This window comes from Crassostrea angulata, chromosome 2, assembly GCF_025612915.1.
Source record: "Crassostrea angulata isolate pt1a10 chromosome 2, ASM2561291v2, whole genome shotgun sequence".
Taxonomy (NCBI): Eukaryota; Metazoa; Mollusca; class Bivalvia; order Ostreida; family Ostreidae; genus Magallana; species Magallana angulata.
In genome coordinates, this window is record NC_069112.1 from 30,828,032 (window position 1) to 30,848,045 (window position 20,014).

Here is a 20,014-nt window from a genome sequence, read left to right on the forward strand (position 1 = left end):
AACAAATATTGATAAATATACGTATACTATATATGCTGTGTCTATCATGTTTCAAATACAAGAACTTGAGAGGTGCCATTACATGTAGCTAGTAATGTAATTGAAAGCTTAAAATGAGTTTAAAACATGGAATGTGTTGTATTGAATTATAACTACAAGTGTATAATTTCTTTTAAGCAGTTTACATACAATGATGCTAAAGACGTATCATAAATGGGGTTCCTAAACAAAAATATTTACTTACCAGCATCTTTTTATCTCTGCTACGTCAAGAAACCAAACCTACTGTAAACATCAATGAAGACAGGGAAAACAAGCTTTTTGTAACCACCAAATGCGCAATTTTGTTTTCAAATATTTATGCTCAATACGATATGGGTATATGGAGCATTCCAACTAAGATGTATGTCACAGGCCCGTCGACATTCCCGCTAAGATACTTGTCAACACTTCGACAATTCATGTCTTTTCCCTGTGGAACCATAGAGATAGAAGGTTTATCTACTGCAGTACCCATTCCGACGCTAATTCCTGATGCTCAAGCCACACAACGCCTGCTTATATCGAACATGCAATTTTCACCACAACCACACGTTAGTGCAGGGTCCTCTCTTGCGAAATCATCTATCGAAACCAATTAAACAAAAGATATGTAAGGAGGAATACATTAGCCAACATGTTGCAACCAGGCTCAGATTCATCTAATGTTGACCACCATCAACTTGCAGTTTAAGACGGCCACTGTCCATTGTTCCCAATGCACCAAAAGCATGCAAACTAACTACCATAGAGAGGTGGACCGACGTTATGCTCGTGTTCGCCGGCATCTACATCTCTGGCCACATTTACCAAGCCCCCCCCCCCTTTTTCCTTAAGTACATCGACACCATTCGCATAGGCAGGATTGTTTATGATAAACAATTTAGACCTCGCAAATTTCTTTATTTGTAAAGAAATTCTTGATGTCATTGTTGCGAAGAGGAATAAAGATTCACCCAACAAGGATTTTCGTGCCGAGGAGGACGTTGAATAACACATCAATGATTATGATGTCCATGAAGCCCTCGACCTAAATTGTGAAATTCATGACCCCTGGGTCAGGGGTTTCAGACTCTAGGGTGGGGCCAATATGGCCAAATAGTAAAAATGTGTTAAATCTTAGAAACTCTTCTTCTCCACTATCATATATGTTTGTTAAAAACTAAATGCATGATAATGATGTCCATGAAGCCCTCAACCTAAATTGTGAAATTCATGACTACAGGGCACTGGAAACTGACAATTACAGTATAAAACTTCATGCTAAAAATAGTTGTTTTCGTGTGAATGGACAGATTGTAGTTGTGAAAAACTTGATACAAAAGGATGCTGTTGTTTTCATTGTGTATCAGGCATTCATTCAAATTTACTTGGAATTCAGACAGTGCATGATTTAGAAATGCAAGTCAGTTTCTCAGAACTGAACCAAATACAATCAAAATGTGTATTGCTTCCATATAAAAGAAAGTTTCTAGCAATTCCATTTACGAGTAACATTTAGTGAGAAGATATGAATTGGAATGCTTAAAACCAAGGTCACAAAAAGTGTTTATCAATATGTTAGAATAACTTTGGATCTAAACATGAGCATTTATATGTTTATGTATTGTCATTTACTATATATAGATTTATGTAACACAAATTGTTTTTCTAAGCGGATGGCAGTATGTGATATTTGCGGAATACAACTATGTTTAGTTAGTGCTTTGAATCAACATTACAGAGAACAATATCCATCTTTTGTGAAAATTGTAACGATTGTTTAATTTACGGAGACATTTGTGTAGTGTGCATTAAATCACAATGGACAGTGCGAAGTCAGAACTTGCAAAGTGCGAAAAAGCTGGTATGGCTCAAGAGGAATAAGCCGAGTTGCAGAAACCTGTGTACAATACATTGATGGACAGTCGGTACAGTGACATTTCTTCAGCCATGGACTTGTCAACTGAAAGTGCAGATCGCGAGGATAGTGATATGGACACTAGTGAAGTTGCCGAATCGAATGCGTCGAGCTCGACTACGATCATATCGCTAACTATGGTGAAGACAGAGACTGCCTATCCGGACGGCATGACAGAAACCGTGAGAAATACAATTATTTCCTATTTCGACAACGTGGGAACTAGCAATCTTGATTTGTCCGAGATCACGATGGAGATCCTGACCGAGGTCCCATATCAGTTGAAAAATCGGGTTGTGAAAATTATTAAACTGTGACGTGGGCGTTATTGAGTGAACATTGTAATTAATCTTCTATGTATTGACTGTTTAACATAACTATGCTTGTTTAGTAATGTATATATATGTTTGTAAATATTTGTTTTAAAATTATTTTTTTTACGTTTGAGCGGAGTCAAAACTCTTAGGCAGGGGAAGTTGTAATACTTTAAAAATTCCAGGCTTACTTTTTTATTCAATTTTTTCATTATTAAATTGCTTTATCTATCTCTATAGTTTTTTCTTTACTTCAGTCACCTGTACTATTTTTAGAATTGTTTTTGCCCAGTCAATCGTAAGGAGTGATGCCCCGTTGTTTATACCCGATATTTCTTTCACTGATACATAGTTTGATTGAATTAATTTCATCTTTAAATATTACTTAACATGATTCATATGGGGTTTTATAAACATTCTTGGGTCGAAAAAGTCCAAAATTCATATTATAAACATGTGCGTAATTCAAATACAGATCAGAAACTACCCGTACTTGTCATGCAAATAACATATAATTGATTTTAAAATAAATAAACATCGATAAAATCAACTCCTGTCAGTTGTTCAGTACTTTGATTTTAAACATGAAAATAATAATCAAACAAAAGTTCAAAATAGAGAAGTTAAAAATATTGGCCGAAGGTACCCCCTCAGATTAAAAAAGAAAATTGATTTTTATGGAATCAACTAATTTCTTAATCTTACTTCTCTTCTTTATTGGTAAATGATACATGTATGTAAGATTATACATTAATAGATATGAAATAAGACAATAAATAACTAAAAGTGTTAGACTGAGAAGTTCAGAAAGATAATTACAAATCTTAATTAATTATGTCCGTTTATACATTCATTTTAAAAATATTGATAAATTCTATTTTTTAGTTTCTATACTTGTGTTTGGACTATTGATTGCTGGATGCATAATGTTTATTCGTCTAAAATTAAAAGAAATGAAGATGCTCCCTTTTATGGCTTTGCAGATGAAAGGAATTAGAACGTTATAGATTAAGATGTAGCTTATTTGGCTTTGAGGAAGATGAAGAAATTAATACTAGTGCTGTTTAAAATCCCTGTTAACTGTTAACTGTTTTTACTCAAACTATTAAACATGTAAAAAAAAATGAGCTAGTATGTGCTTTTATGTATTGTTTGGCAATGCTTGCTAGATTGCTTTTTCATATAACATGTAATTATGTCAATAACTTTAGTGTTTGAAATTAAAGACTCTTTAGTCCTATGAGTAACACACGCAACCTTTCAGGGTTGTTTACTTTTTTAAACCTTTAATAAGTCAAGTTCGTGGAATCTCTAGTAATAGCTTCTTCATAAATCATAAATTTTACTTATCTTGATTGTTGACTACTTATTAATAATGTACCTCAATAACCTCAGTGTTTTTAACATATAAACTCTTTTTCTATTTATTTATAATGCACCTTTGTATAACATGCACAACCTTTGTCTTTATTACTATTTAGGTGTACATTTTAGGTGCATAGAATGCATATGATATAAACAAGAATATGATTATTTTTTACAATTTTGTGGTGATTGTGTTCAAACTTTCAAAATTTTATTTGATGTACATATAAATGGTGTGAATTACAAAAAAGTTTACTGAAAAGCTTCTGGAAATTAAGGCAGCAAAACTGACTCAAAATCCGGCAGTGAACTCTGTCTTTCCATTTTACCAAATTTGTGTACGACTTACTTTATATTGGTATATTTAATAAAAAGATAGTTCGTACTAAAAACCACGTCCCCACAATCCTTACTTGTTTGATGATTTATTCGTCACTGCTTGAAATCGACAGCTCTTCATCTACTTTGAAATTGATATCATCTCTCCTTGTTTTCTTGTCGAAAGGAACGATTAACGCAAGAAATAATTGGAAGATACTTTAAATTTAGGAACAAGTTAACATCTGATGTCGTTTCAAACACTTGATAAACCATTTCTAAATATGTTCTTTGATAAATTAATACTTTAATAGTTGTTTTCAGAGGGTAAACATGTTTACTTTTACATTATTTTATACGTTTTTCGTTTTATATTATATGTAATTTATTATGGCATGCTTTCTGCTGAGTGAAAATTAATGAATTTAAGAAACAATGATGATCAAGTTACTTCGATATGTCTTGTAAAACATAAAAATGAAACCGAACCGATCCGCTGAAATTTTCCCGCCCTTTTTATTTTTGGTTTAAGAAATTTCATTAATTTAACAATGGTACAAGTTCGTACATTCCTAAACGTTAATATCAGAATGGAACCAATCAACATTGTTAAATAAAAAGTGTAATACCGTCTTAATTTTGTGAACTTAATCCGATTACCCTTCAAGTGCCTCAAAAATTCGTAGCATAGTAAATGTCATTGTTTTATGATTGCCCCGTGTACAAGGTCAAATACATGACTATCGTCATTAAGAGTATTTAGCTGCTCGTTATAACACCGTTATTTCTTTGTTCATTAACATTTCTGTAGATAAACTCCCATACAGTGCGAATATGTTTATTATCGTTTACCGTTAATGGTTTAATAGTTGACAATTTAAAACTTCGCATTTGTTCTCGCAACTGAAATTGTGATGTAATCAGAGACATATTGTAATCAATACTAATGGCTATGTGCAATATACAGTAAAACCTGTTTTCATCGATAGGGGAGTGTAAAATGGAAAGGGAAGTGCAAGCACTGTTATTGAAAGCGAAATAGACTAGCATCTAAACAAGTAGGCTAACTTTGATTCATGAAAATAAACAGATAAATGTATTTTAATTGAAGATTTCAAATCCAAATCTGATGCAAAGCAAATAGAAATACTGCTTTCAAAATAGCTTAATATATTTGTTGCAAATATTTTTTTCAGCAATGTAATTACATAAAATGACCATCAATCTTCAACGGTAATGGGTTTAATTTTGATTAATATTCATCCTAACTGATATACCCTTTACAGCAGATATATACGCTTCTGTTATGTTTGCACACATGTGTTTAAAACATAAACAAGTATTTACTGGAGAGTAACTTTGAAAAGTGTTTTCTGACGACTGAACCTGTTCGCTGGCTAGAACATCTAGTTCGGGTCGTAAGGCACCAGTGTGACCGTAACACTACACAAAGAAAACATGGGTTTTCCGTGATTTTTATATACTATATCTTCCTCGTAATCCTGTGGATTTCGTGATTCTGTTTCCTAGATACAATACCACATTTTTCTACTTGTCATACATTGTTTTAACTTTTTAGGATCTCTCTCGAAAGTGTTAGTGTTAGTTTACTGGGTTACACAAAAAACAACAAGAGGATTGATACTCCCCTCAGCATGTAACACTGTCTTTAATTTACCATTGGCCGTTGTTCCCATTGGTTATTATTATCGAATCAGATCATTTCTATTATTATAAAACCCGACATATTTTGATATTGTTTCACTGTGGGTCTGGTGATTTTGTACACCAACACCTCGCACAGGGTATTTTTTTATATCAATTGATATAACTTTGAACTTTTCTTAGTGTCGAAGAAAATAAACTAACATTATGATAACGTGTACAGGTTTATTAAAACCGTAAAGAATTACTGTGTATAAATTGTGTGCATGTATATGTTTACATGTGTTTATATTAATTAACAGCATTACCTTTTGTTCACATTACACATCCTAAAAAAGGAACCTAACCTCTAATATTTACACGATCACAATAAAAAACAAATCTTAACTTATTTTAAAGAGATTAAGCAAAATTAAAGTTTATTAATCATAGGTCATAAACATCCAATAAAAGTAAGTTTGAATCATATACAAATACACAAATAATTTGTTACAAAAACCTTAATGCGTCCTGATCCTACATGTGCACTCGTGATCGAGTTTTATATTAAAAATAGTTTGGCTTAGGAAACCACAAATCTGTTACGGGAAAGATTTGTAGCCTCTGGATCTCAGTGTAACTGGTCGCAGTGCCAGTTAATAATCTCATGAAGGGGTATCCAAAAGGAATCCAGAATTTATTAAGTTTTAAAGTTCGATCAGGATCATTTATTGAGGTGTCTTTATGTAATATCTCTTCTTCGGTATCCTCAAGTCTAATACATGTGGTCTTTTTCAAGATCTGCAGAAAGAAAAAAAATTCTCCACAGAGGAGGGTCGTCAAGTCAGCTGCGTCTTGTATCCGTCCGGACCTCCACGAAATACCTTCCGCAACCCAGGCCACCGCGTTGAATCTTTTCACGCTCTCTCGCATCGTCATATGGTAGATGCCGAGGCCGAGGCCATGGTCCTCCAACCAGGTCCCTTAACTCTCGATTATGGATAGGGGTTTCCTCCTTGCTACTAAGGTGGTCAGACTATGTTTTTATCGTCGAAATAACTAACAGAGACATTGAGTTCTTACCTTAACAGTTCTAAATGCCCTTTCCTTAGTGTTTGAACTTCGGTTCGTCCTGGTCACGGTCACCATAAAAGTCTATGTAATCCTTTTGTTGTTCTTCAGACTTTTGAAATAAAAAAAACAGTTCGTATTTTATAATCGTATAGTGGTATAAAAGCATTAAAGTCTTTCTTAAATTAATAATAAGCACATGCTTTCTATTCAAAATAAGCAATTGTCATTATATATTCACTGGCCACATTCCATACGTGACCTATGATAAAAGTTCATAGTCTAAAGGTTAATTACAATTAAACGTCTTAATTTCTTTGCGTCCGTTGATTGTCGTGCAAAGAAGACCATTCATCATTCCAGAATGTTAATCTTCCTGTCATTTGGGTGACACTATGATCCAAGCTATGTCACTTTACGGTCAATAACCGCACGGACTTTAACACTGTTCACTAGGATCTTTCTAATAAAGCATCTGCGTATGTATTTTGTCTTTTCAACTCTGAAATGACTGTTCTTTTTGTTGCTGTCTCTGCGTTTGCAAGTCGGTGGCATTTCTTTATCTTGTCTAAGACAAATAGGTGTGAATCCGGAAAAAAATGTCTTTTTTTATCAATTAAAGGGAAAGGTCGGGCAAAAAAAAAAGAGTTGAAATAATTATATTTACCATAAAAATGATGTCAACAACTATATTTCACTTAACATGATCCCAATTAAGCAATAATCACTTATTAAATATCAGTTTGACAAAATAATTCGAACTGCCATTTTGATGCTCTTCGCTGTTTAGAGTTTAATATTGTGTGGCTTATCTTCTGGTTTTATCCCAACATCCCGATAACTTCCAAATGCCCTGTGATGATAGAATACCCAATTCAGAGTTTTTATCGGTTCACACATGTGGTCTAGGAGAGTTTAACAGTTATGTGTGTGTAAATATGCCTGCTTGTCAAGTCTTTAATTGCACATATTAGGAAAATGCCAAAAAAGTTCTTTTTGTGATACCAAACCCTGCCAAGGTTGCTGCATCAAAACGAAGATGCAAACAATGGATTACTAATTTAAAGAATAGAAAGTTGTGTTTTGAAACTTATGTTTTCAATACTAAAAAGCTTGTCCGTGAAGATCATTTCACCCAAGACTGTTTTTAGAGAAATCATGTGGCAGAATCTCTTAATTTGTTTCCACGATGTAATAAATTATAACCTGATGCTGTGCCCACTCAAATTAATACAAGTAAAGGGAAAAAAAGGTAAGGAATCTAAGAAAACTGCGAGAAGTAACTACCTTAAAATACAACAGAAAAGAGAAAGGGCTAAGGTAAGAAAATCAAAATCCCATACCATGTAATTTTTTGTTGTAAAACCTGATTCTTTGATTAATCAATTGACCTTACATTATTTCAGTTTAAAGAAAAATTTACTTGCTCTTAAAAGAGGAATTAGCAAGCCTCACACATCATCTGCTACGTCAAACAATGATCAAGAAAACATGCCTGGATCAAACCTGTTTGAATTCACTAACCAAGTAAACATACTGTCTTTAGTAATTTAGCATTCAATTGAAGTAAATAAAGTTCATTACAACTTTTTATGGGTTTATATATGATTACAAAGCCTCCTTCAACGATGCAAAATGGCGTATTTAATATTTTAGAAGGAAGAAAGCCCTTGCCTTCAGACTATTCCAACTTTCGGAGAGCTACAGGGCCACCCATTGAATAAATTGTATATTTATTGCGCAGAAAAACGTGCGCTAGTTTTTAACCGGGTTTTCCAACGGAAAATCCGGTTATAAAAATGGTAAAAATGGTGAAAATGGCGGGCGGGCGGCTGCCAAAAGGGTACCCTCATTGTACGGATAACTCCTCCTACAGTTTTCAAGATCGGAAGTTGTTCTTTTGCAGATCAATTGTACATATATCAGAGGTGTGCATATAGCTAGGATTTTGATTTCTGATTGTTTATGAAAAAAATACTAGCTTTTGAACTTAGTCATTTTTGGCAAAATATTGCATATAGGGTACCCTCATTGTACGGATAACTCCTCCTACAATTTTCAAGATAGGAAAATGTTCTTTTGCAGATCAATTGTACATATATCAGAGGTGTGCATATTGCTAGGATTAAGATTTCCGATAATTGTTTGGCAAAATATTGCATATAGGGTACCCTCATTGTACGGATAACTCCTCCTACAGTTTTCAAGATAGGAAAATGTTCTTTTGCAGATCAATTGTACATATATCAGAGGTGTGCATATTGCTAGGATTTAGATTTCCGATAATTTATGAAAAAAAATACCAGCTTTTGAACTTCGTCATTTTTTGGCAAAATATTGCATATAGGGTACCCCTATTGTACGGATAACTCCTCCTACAGTTTTCAAAATAGGAAAATGTTCTTTTGCAGATCAATTGTACATATATCAGAGGTGTGCATATTGCTAGGATTAAGATTTCCGATAATTTTTTGGCAAAATATTGCATATAGGGTACCCTTTCATCTAATCCATTTCACTGGATACGGGTTGACATGGATTGTGGATACAGTTCACATAAAAGAAAATCCGGTTTGCTGTCACATTGACAGTTTTTCACTTGTCGACTGATTTACCTTATTTATGCGCAAATTCTGTGAAAACAATTAGTACCATTAAATTCTTCATGCAATTTACTACTGATATCGTATGTTCACTTGCCTCGGATAGTCTTTTAAACACCATCACCAGTTTCGTAAATTCATGTGGTGCAATTTGTTTACATGTATATTTTTGTAAATGTCATGTAGACCCTTCAGATACCATCAAAGAATACTGTGGTTCAATGTTGAAAGTGTCGGTATTTTGCACTCGCGGTCACTTAGTCAAAACATGGTTATATCAGCCACTGTTAGGGAAAATGCCTGTAGCCAACTTGCTTGTATGTGCAGCAACCCTTTTTGCAGGTCAAACATATGCACATATCTCTTAGTTTGCAAAATTTATGAATCTTCAATTTGTAAGCAAAACATTTCAAATTAAAGATTCCAACCGGTGTCTAGGTTGGCTGGTGATGGTAGATGTGACTCTCCTGGCTTCAGTGCAAAATATTGTACATACTCCTTATTAGATATGGAAACACAAGAAATTGTGGCTTTTGTTAATATCAAAGTTACTGAAACAGGAAGTTCAAGCAAAATGGAAGTTGAGGGATTTAGAAGATGCATGACAAATTTGATTGAAAAGGGCTTTAAAATAGAATTATTAGCAACTGATAGACATGTTCAGATTAGAGATCTCGTAACAAAAGAATTTCTCAAAATTGATCACCAGTTTGATGTTTGGCATCTTGCAAAATCAATAAGAAAAAAGCTGTTGCAAAAATCAAAAACAAGTGGATGTGAAGAACTGTCTTCTTGGATTAGAGCGATATGCAATCATTTATGATGGTGGTCAGCTAATTGTCAGGCTGACAAATTAACTGTAGAACAGCAATTGCAGTCATTGATCATAATATGTCTCAAAACAGAGGTCAGAAGGTAGATGCACATGGAATTGGTGTCTCCAAAACAGCATATTCTAAAGTAGTGTCAAACTGGGTTGCAAAACCTGTGTATAATCCCAAATTATATAAATTGGTACCTGTTTTAATGAAGTTATGTATTATGCAAAAGCAAACAATGGCAATTCCTGTTATGCAAGTATCGGCAAGGTCAAAAGGGAATATCGCCCCGGTACAACCTCAAAATAGAGCTGACTTTGTATCTAAACTTGTGTCAAGGTTTAAGGTAGTTTATTACCATGCATCATAGGGGCCAGGCACTGAATTATAGAGCTGAACACGTAATTGATGCAATATAATTAATGCACTGTATGTGCATGTTGTATTTATTATTGTAATACATTGGTGATTATTTTTTTTTTCTTTTGCCTTCAAAGTATAATTATGATACATGTTTGTTCCATCTTTTAAATAAATTTAAGAATTACAAAGGTCTTGCATGCTTTCAAAAGCTGTCTTAAAACCAATATACTGTCCATTTTGTTCTGGAAAATGTTCTTTAATTTTTTTCACGACACAACTTGGAATTGTCACTCTTTTTCCTTTTCCTAACTTAACATCTCTGAACATCCAACAAACAAATTGACGGTATGCTACCAGTCTGGATTGTCTGAAATATTAAATTGTACATTAGTGCTAATCAAATTGTAAAACATGTCTGTCATAATGAGTTGCAATTTTATGTACTTTTTATTTGGACCAGAGAGTATGTGCTCCTTTACAGAGTGTATATTTTTAACGCATGCATATTTTTTTCTTCTGATTGATATTTTTATATTTGTTCAGATTATTTTTACTGACATGTTGTAGATAGAGAAAGAATTTTAATAAATCTAAATGTTTGATAAACTGTTTTGTAAATTATTTATAATTATAGATAAATCAATTACTCTTACTTGTTGGATAAGTGTTCTGGTGCACGACCTTGTTGTTTTTTCAACATCGTGAATTGAATAAAAGCAATCGACAGAACATCTGGATTTAGAATTAGCAGATCGAACTGGTCATGGTCAGTTATGCAACCTAGATCTCCCATATTCCCAATTGTATAATCACACTGTTTACAACACACGCATTCCTCCAAGTGGGCATGACCTCGCAATGTCCACAGGAACACCATTCGTCTAGTGTTGGAATAATTGGACTTGATGGATTATTACCAGTAGCAAGATTTTCAAGTTCTTCTTCCTGATATTCAGGTTCAAATGCATATGGTTTTATCCCAAATACATTTTCTTGCGCCATTCTTCCAGAATTTTATCATAAAATGTGTGGGTCAAGTTATCGAAGTGGTATGCTGACGTCACAGAGAGCATGGCAGCCTCCATGCCCTTGCAGGAGATTTAACACTCACCAGATAATCAAACCAAGTTTTACGGCTAAAGATGAGATAAGGTATATGGTGGGTGTTAAATACAAACTTTTGTATATCTATTTCACTAGGAACTCTAAAAGGAACCGATCGTGTTGAATTGACTTTGTGTTGTAGAAGGGAGTTATGTAAACGGAAACCGAGTACGATTTCAATTAATTTAAATAAGATTACGAAGCAAATAATAAAGTTATTATTATTCTTAAGGTTAACAAATGTCTGAATTCAGAAACAGTAACAAAGTTATATCAAAAGATATTTGAATTAAAAACAATTGTCCCTTGCATCACAGTCAGTAGTAAGAAAATAAAGACAACAGTCCAAACGTTATTAAACACGGGGTTAGCAGGGAGGTCCTGCAGAGGGGAACATTCCTCACTGGTGATGCTAGCTAAAGGCATTATCACTTCCGTAGAGGATGACGTACAGCAAAATCGTGAATGATCTTACAGTGGAAGAAGAATTTTAATGAAGAATACGGCGTTGGAACAAGGACAGCTGAGGTCACCTTAGTTGCAAAGTAACAGTTTGGAAGATTGTAAGACGTTTACCGCAAAAGTCTCCTCGTCTGCTTTGCTATTTAACGTTCACACTTTTATTAAATCGTATAGTGGTATATCATTAAATCTATTCTAATCTCGTATCAAAGCTAATCTGACGTATAGTGGTATGGCATTCTGAATTGCTAACAATTGACAAAAATATATATTCTCTTACGGCTGGGACAGACAGTTTCGGTTACTCATGACCACTGTGAAGGTCATGAGTGTAGATCGCAATTAAATTCAAATTATAATATCCCAAGGACTTTCCAACGGAATGATTGACAGATTAATAATTGCGCAGCTTGTATATACTTATTTGCGTGTTCATTCAATAGTACTTATCAAGGTCACCGTATAGTCATCTGTTTACATACGTCCCCCAAACAAAAGAAATATCTGCCTGGTGCCCAAAGTAGGAAGGTATCATTGATATCCTCTTCATTTGGATGAACTTTCCAGTGACGTACCAGTCGGAACATCTCTGTGAGAGGTAGTATCAAGTGATATATTTCCTCTTCTGGCTGTGGACATCAAACAAAAGAATGAAGTACCAAACAATTAATCAAGATGACAAGAATGTAAAACTTAGTAAAGTTGACCAGGATACATGTAGATGATCAGGATAATACACATGATTCAAGCAGTAACATAAACTGTCATATAATATCTATACATCTCAAATAATCAGAGTCATATTTAATCTTAAAGAGGATTACACAGTTCATAGTGACAAGAAATAACCAGGATTCTTGAAATATAAGAACATGCACATATAATTTCATAGCAATATTACAATATACAGTCAAGATCTATTCATAGCTGTAAAACCAAGAGGTTTAAGTGCCAAGAATAGAAAGGGAGATTTACCATAAGGTAATCAATCCCCAACCCAAGTAAAGAAAACTGACCGAACATTCTCTTATATATACCTGTATTCTATTCACTAATTTTAACCAATGAAAACCACAGAAACTAGACTAACTTCGCGAATCGGAGAACAGGTAACTTTATAACTTAGGCAAAAGTGACAACATGGAAACTATTTCCTGTAGAGGTGTAACTATAAATATGATAATTTTTAACTTGTTCAAAATATGAGAGAAGAAAGAATTAAATGATCAACAATAAGTATTTGAACCTTAAGAATGACAATAAACTGTTTAAACTGTAAAAACTTTAAGAAAAATGCAAACTGTATAATGAAAATAAACAAATTTGTTACATTCCTCCACCCTTAAAAAAAACAAAATCACAAGTTTTGTTTAATTACATAATAAATAATGTCAAAAGTGATGAGGCTTCATGTCCCTAGCTTTATAACATTTAGGCAGGTTGAAAAGTGGTGTAGTGGAGGCTGATGCTCGACGTCTGGCTTCTGCTGCCCTGTACCTGGCGTCCCTATGTACAGTAGGCAAGGGCATTACTATCTGTCCAGGATCACAATATCTCGGGTTTTTGATGTTTCGGCGCAAAATACATCCCTGAACTCCTAGGTGTTTCTTTTCTCAATGTTTACGAATGGGCGTAATTTAAAAAGCTCTGAAGGAGCATCCTTCCTTTGGACAGCAATACACAGGCACAAATTCTCTATGGTACTTGTGAAATACGTGCTCCCCAGATGGACAGCTAGGGATGGAGCACGCTTGTCCATCTGAGGGCCACTCCCTAGGAAAAGATGTTCCAAAAAGCTCCACCATCTCCTTTGCTCCGGGGACTTTGCTCAACATAATGTACAGCGTTGTTTCTATTGAGTCGTTTATTTAATTGGGGGATGGGGCCTAACCTGGGGTTAATTTTGTGGACATAATCTGGCCGTATGACCCATTTCCTTACACTTGAAACGCCCTTTCTTTCTTGCATGGACAAATCTCTATAGGTTCTTTCTGTCTAGTGTCTTTCTCTAAGGATTTTCACTCTGAGATGGTCAAAGGTCAAACCATCACAAAAGATATCTACTAGTTGTTGCTGAACTAAAGGAGCTTTTAATCTATCTTTAATTTATGCGTCTTCGGTAAAGTAAATTAAATAGACTCCTACTGAACCTTTCCTCGTATTATGTGCGAGCATGGAGATTTCATTGTTTCCTGAACAATACACCATACCTTTCAACGTCTTTTATCCATTGTTTAAATTTTCAAGCATCTTCGAAAGGAGTTATCACCGAAGAAAGGGAGAATGAGAGTGCAGCTGTTATAGCTTTAAATTCCCCTTAAAAAACTTATATCATCATCCTGATGAGGGACTCGGTGCAGAGGTTCACGAGTTTCAAACAACCTGTGCCATTTGATATTTAAATTCTGTACCATCATACCCATCTCCATTTGCCATATAAGTTGTTGATCCGAGTTATTTACTTTGAGATAGTAAACCGAGATACTAAGACAAGGTTTTACCTTAACAGTTCAGCTTTTCTTTATTTTGTACTTCGAATTATCCTGGTCACGTCACCAAAAAGTCTATATGATCCTTCACTTTAGTTCTTCAGACATTTTGAAATCTTTTTGAAAGTCAGTTGGAGTTTTATGATATTTTATTAAGCACGGTTATCGTATAGTGGTCTAAAATTAAGCTGCTTTTCTTGAATCATAAGTACAAAATCAGCATAAAGAATAAGCAATTGTTAATACATCCTTTCGGGTCACAGTTCATAACGACGTCAATTGCTAAAGGTTAATTACAATTAAAGAGTCACGCATCTGTTGACCTTTTTCCATCGTTCAATCAAATTTTACTTTTCCTGGTCATCCCGCCGAAACCACGAATTCAAACTATGTCCGTCGTCCTTTTTGGTCAATGACCTTCACCATTGTACAGGATTGTGGTACCAAAGACGGCGACTGTGTTGTCCATTGTGAGAATGTAGCTGTTTTTGGCTGTGCCGAAAAAAGAGACGATGATCTTGATGACGTAAGAAAAAGCTGGCTTGCTAGTTTTTGGTCTCCAGTAGATTGTAGTCCTCTTCTCAGGGGAGAAGAATTGTTGGAATCTTCTTCCGATACTTATTGTGGAATGATGCAATTTTCCCCTCAAACATTTTCGTAACTGTTTGAGAACTGCAGTTCCCTCCGTGACAACGACATCATCTTCTTTATAGTAGTCAGATGTTCCGTCTTCCCAATCAGCGATTTTAAACTTCGACATGATTAATTGTGTTGGAGCTCGATTTTGGTTACCTTTATTCTGCATCAAACCTTTATGAATTCCACATTTGGCTCAACAGTTTTGATTTGATATCGCAAACGAGTTAGAATCGTCCTCAGCTGCTCCAACATATATTTACACAAAGAACCATTAAATGACAAGAACAATTTAATGCTTTTTTTTGCTAAAAGCCTTCTATTAAATACATACATGTATAAGCACTGAGAAAAGAACTAGAATTAAGAAATGGCACATATTGTAGTAAAGTTTCATATTTTTAAAGTAATAATTAAAAAACAGCTTTGCATATCAATATGTAAATGTTAAATTTGTAAACAAAATAAAAAAGAACATTTAAAAAAGTCAATTTGAAATAACGGGGCGGTGGGACGGTCCCTGGACGGGTTTCCATTTCAAACTATGTATAAAACAAAAGACATAAGTATGTATCTATGCTACAAACAATTTTACTGGGAAACTTTACATGCAAACTGAATTTAATATGACTCAGAATGAATGATTTAAGATTTCCAAAAATATTAATATAAAACAAATAAGTACATACACGTTCTTTTGGAACTGTTTCCAATCCCCTCCTCCTCACTCGGGTGCAGCGTCTGAGGAACTTCTTTGCTGCCCACCCGAGCATGAGGAGGCGGGCCAGCACCATCGATACAATACTGATCTCTAAAGCTGTAATAAAAAAATCCAATTAAAATTGATCTATTTTCTTGTTGAAACCAATACAGTAATGTATTTTAATATTATAAGAATATCAATACACTTTTTTTTAATCATTAATTGACTTATTTCTTACATACACAAAACTTTCAGTGTCAGGTATTAAAACATCATGTGAAAAAGGAACATTTCTTGAACATATATAATTAAAACATGATGGAATTAATTGAAAGAATAAAACCATGCAAAACCAATTATTAATCAGATAAATATAAGTTTTAAAAAAGATAAACATAATTACTTTGATTACTGAATGATTAGTGTTCCTGAAGGTTGATGTCTGGCTGTTAATCTGAGTAGTGGGAGAGGAGATTGGGAGGGCTAGTAGGTGTCCTGACCTAAGAAGTGAAAAGGGGGGGGGAGGTTCTAGCACAAGTAGTATTACAGGTGGGGGCGAGGGTAGTATGTGTACTAGCCTGAGTAGTTAGGGGGGTGGTAGTGTGTATACTAGACTATGTAGTATTGAGGGTGTAATAGTGTGTGTGCTGACCTAGGTAGAAAGGACAATGGAACGATGATCACGAGACTGGGAATAGATTGATGTTTGTGCTTTTGGTAGGGGTGAATGCTCGAGTGTGTAACAGGGTAGTGACCAGGCGTTGGATTACCATGCGTGTCCGTTCACTGTCAATCGTTATGCTCGTCGAGGTTGAACGATGAGGGATTGTATCTGAAGTAAACGAACAACTAGAAACAATATACATGAGCAGAAATACCAAAGTACTATCCTTCGGCGTTTGCAATGAAAATAACAAGAAAAAACAAAAAACAAGAAAACGAATAAATAACAAGAACACAAATAAATAACAATGTCAATACAAAACCAACTCAACAAACAATGACTTACATTCATCGGATTCCTGATCACTCATTCTTGGAGTGACAAAATTTACTGAAAATAAAACAGAATCATAAATATTTCATCAAAAAAGATATAACCGTATTATCATTTCGAACACATGTAATGCAACCGTTATGTACCTGGCGGGCACACAACACGGCCGTTAATTAGTTGGCAGTTAGTATCCATCGAGCTGCTGGTCAGGAAGTTACATTCCTTGTAGTCAGCAGTATTTTATGATATTGCGATTGGTCGAGATTGCTTCAAACTGACAGGGGGCGGTGTTTTCTCACGCAGTAAAGTTCCTCAGGATTAACCACCTGTTAGAGAATGAAAGAAAAGATAGACAGAAAAAACATCTTGTAGCTAGCAGTATTTTCTACAATATTACAATTGATCAAGATTGCTTCAAACTGACAGAAGGTGGAGTTTTCTCACACAACAGTGTCCATTAGGTTAAAACATCTGATAGAGAATGAAAGAAAATAATATGCACGTTCAGGCATCTTTGCTCAGACATTTACGTTCAGGTATCTTTACTCAAGCGACAACGATATTTGAAATCTTAGGGGACAGGTGGTCCCCACCTGTCCCCAACCAATACACCCCCATTGTTCTTCTATTGTTCTTTTTTAAACAATAGCCCATTGATTTGGGGGGTTAAACAGACGCCTACTCTACTATCAACGCTTTATATTTTTACAATGTTGTGCCAACAGCCCAACACTTCCGAAAAGGAGAAAAACAGCATATTGCATTTTTACAATTCAACACGAAGTAAAAGATCCTCGGTGTGAAATGAGGACAAAGTGCGGTACTGATAAATTTTTTACCTTTACTTATATAGTTACCCTCATATCATTAGGGGTCAAAAACGATAATGAAAAGTAGGATGTAGCAATTAGTCCCTATATGTGAAAAACTCCCAAAGTTTCAAAAATAGAAAAAAAACCCTGACCCATACATAATTACACAAAATGCGTCTTTAGGTCAACAGTTCGTTGTATTAAGGGGATTGTAGTAAACCCGTGTTAAAATAAATGAAATCAGCACATTTATCTGTCAATAGTAATCACTAAAAAAAAATTGTAGAGAAAAGTAGAAATTAACTTGACTGTAAATGCAATTTACTTTTAAAAGGCCAAACCTTTCAAAAATAAGATAAAAAATACAAAGTCAGCGATTTTGTGTCCGTTTACGTTAACACAGAGTCAAAACATATCACATCCATGGGGTGATTCATTGCAAAAAAGGGGAGGGTGGGGTGGTTTGCACTTCTCATTAAATAAGGTCACCCTATTTTAAAAGTATTTCACCTTATTCAGCACTTTTTTTTCAAAATACGGTAAAAAATATTTTAACTAAATTTGAAAAAAAAAAAAACCATTATCGGTGTTTTAAGTTATACATTGAATAATTGAAAACTATGCGCTTCTCTTTCAGATTTTAAAATCAATGTCGTCTCAAAAAAATAATTCTTTCTCGTCACGTTACACAACATTATTAGTACAACCTTACTATACCTGAAGTATGGGGGGGGGGGTATATAGGAATCACCTTGTCCGTCCGTCTGTCTGTTCGATTCGTGTCCGGTCCATATCTTTCTTATGGAGAAACATTAGAAGTTCTTACTTCACACAAAGATTGCTTATGGCCTAAGGGTGTGTCATGACCTTGAACCAAGGTCATTCGGGCAAGGTCAGGGTCACCAACAGAAAAAGTGCAAAATTCGTGTCCGGTCCATATCTTTCTTATGGAGAAACATTGGAAGTTTTTACTTCACACAAAGATTGCTTATGACCTAAGGATGTGTCATGACCTTGAACCAAGGTCAGTCGGGCAAGGTCAAGGTCACAACAGAAAAAGTGCAAAATTCGTGTCCGGTCCATATCTTTCTTATGGAGAAACATTGGAAGTTTTTACTTCACACAAAGATTGTTTATGACCAAAGGGTGTGTCATGACCTTAACCCAAGGTCATTTGGGCAAGGTTAAGGTCACTGACAGAAAAAAGCAAAATTCGTGTCCGGTCCATATCTTTTTGATGAAGAAACATTGGAAGTTCTTACTTCACACAAAGATTGCTTATGACCTAAGGGTGTGTCATGATCTTGACCCAAGGTCATTTGGACAAGGTCAAGGTCAATGGCAGAAAAAAGTAAAAAATTCTTGTCCGGTCCATATCTTTCTTATGTTGAAACATTGGAAGTTCTCAGTTCACACAAAGATTGCTTATGAGCTAAGGATTTGTCATGACCTTGACCCAAGGTCATTTGGGCAAGGCCAAGGTCACTTGCAGAAAAGTTTGCAGTCCATATCTTTCTAATGGACAAATATTGGAAGTTCTTAATTAACATCTAGAATGCTTTTAACCTGAGAGTGTGTCATGACCTTTACCAAAGGTCAATTGAGGAAGTTCAAGGTCATTGTTAAAAAAAAAATCGGGCTCAGTATACCATTATTTCAAAATGTTTATATTAAGTGGCTGCTTGACATGTGGAATTTCGTTTGATTCGAGTCATGTTTGTTAACATAAGGATGCAAATGTTATCATGCATTAACAGTTAACTTGAACTAAAATGGAATTTAAAGAAAAGAAATTGGTTTGTGTACTCATATAAGCATTAACAGTTTTAAAAAATAGAGCAGTTGTTATTTATAGAAAATGGACGATGAAATAGATTCATCCAATATTTTCTATAATAGAAAAAAATACATGAGTTATGATTTTTTCTTAGCGGGGGGTATCAATTGTGAGCTTGCTCACAGTACCTCTAGTTTAACTTTGAAAGGGTTACTGTATCAATTTTGTCTACACCTGTAGGCAAATATACATATCATTAACCTGTTTCAGCATAGTGTACCAGCCGCAGAGAACTAATTTTCGGCATCCAATCAGTAAGAGTTACAATGTAAATCGTTTTAGGAGGGAAATTTAATATTAACAATGTATAACAAGACAACACCAATATCCAATCAGAAATCTTACACTGTACGAAATGCAAGAATTCGTCTTCTGCATCCAATGAGTAGGAGTAAAAGTAGTTAGGGGTATAGTCTGTGGGCTATAGGGGCAATGGTGTCACACCCCCAAAGTTCAAGGACAATGACCTAACCCATATACGTCAAGATCATGGTCACAAACAAGGTCAAACTCCAAATGGCACACCGTCTGAGGTCAAA

General features: G+C 34.8%; 1 pseudogene; it reads left to right on the forward strand.

Moving 5' to 3' along the window:
- Nucleotides 1-5,075: 5,075 nt before the first annotated feature.
- On the forward strand, nucleotides 5,076-8,358 carry LOC128170903 (uncharacterized; annotated as a pseudogene).
- Nucleotides 8,359-20,014: the final 11,656 nt, after the last annotated feature.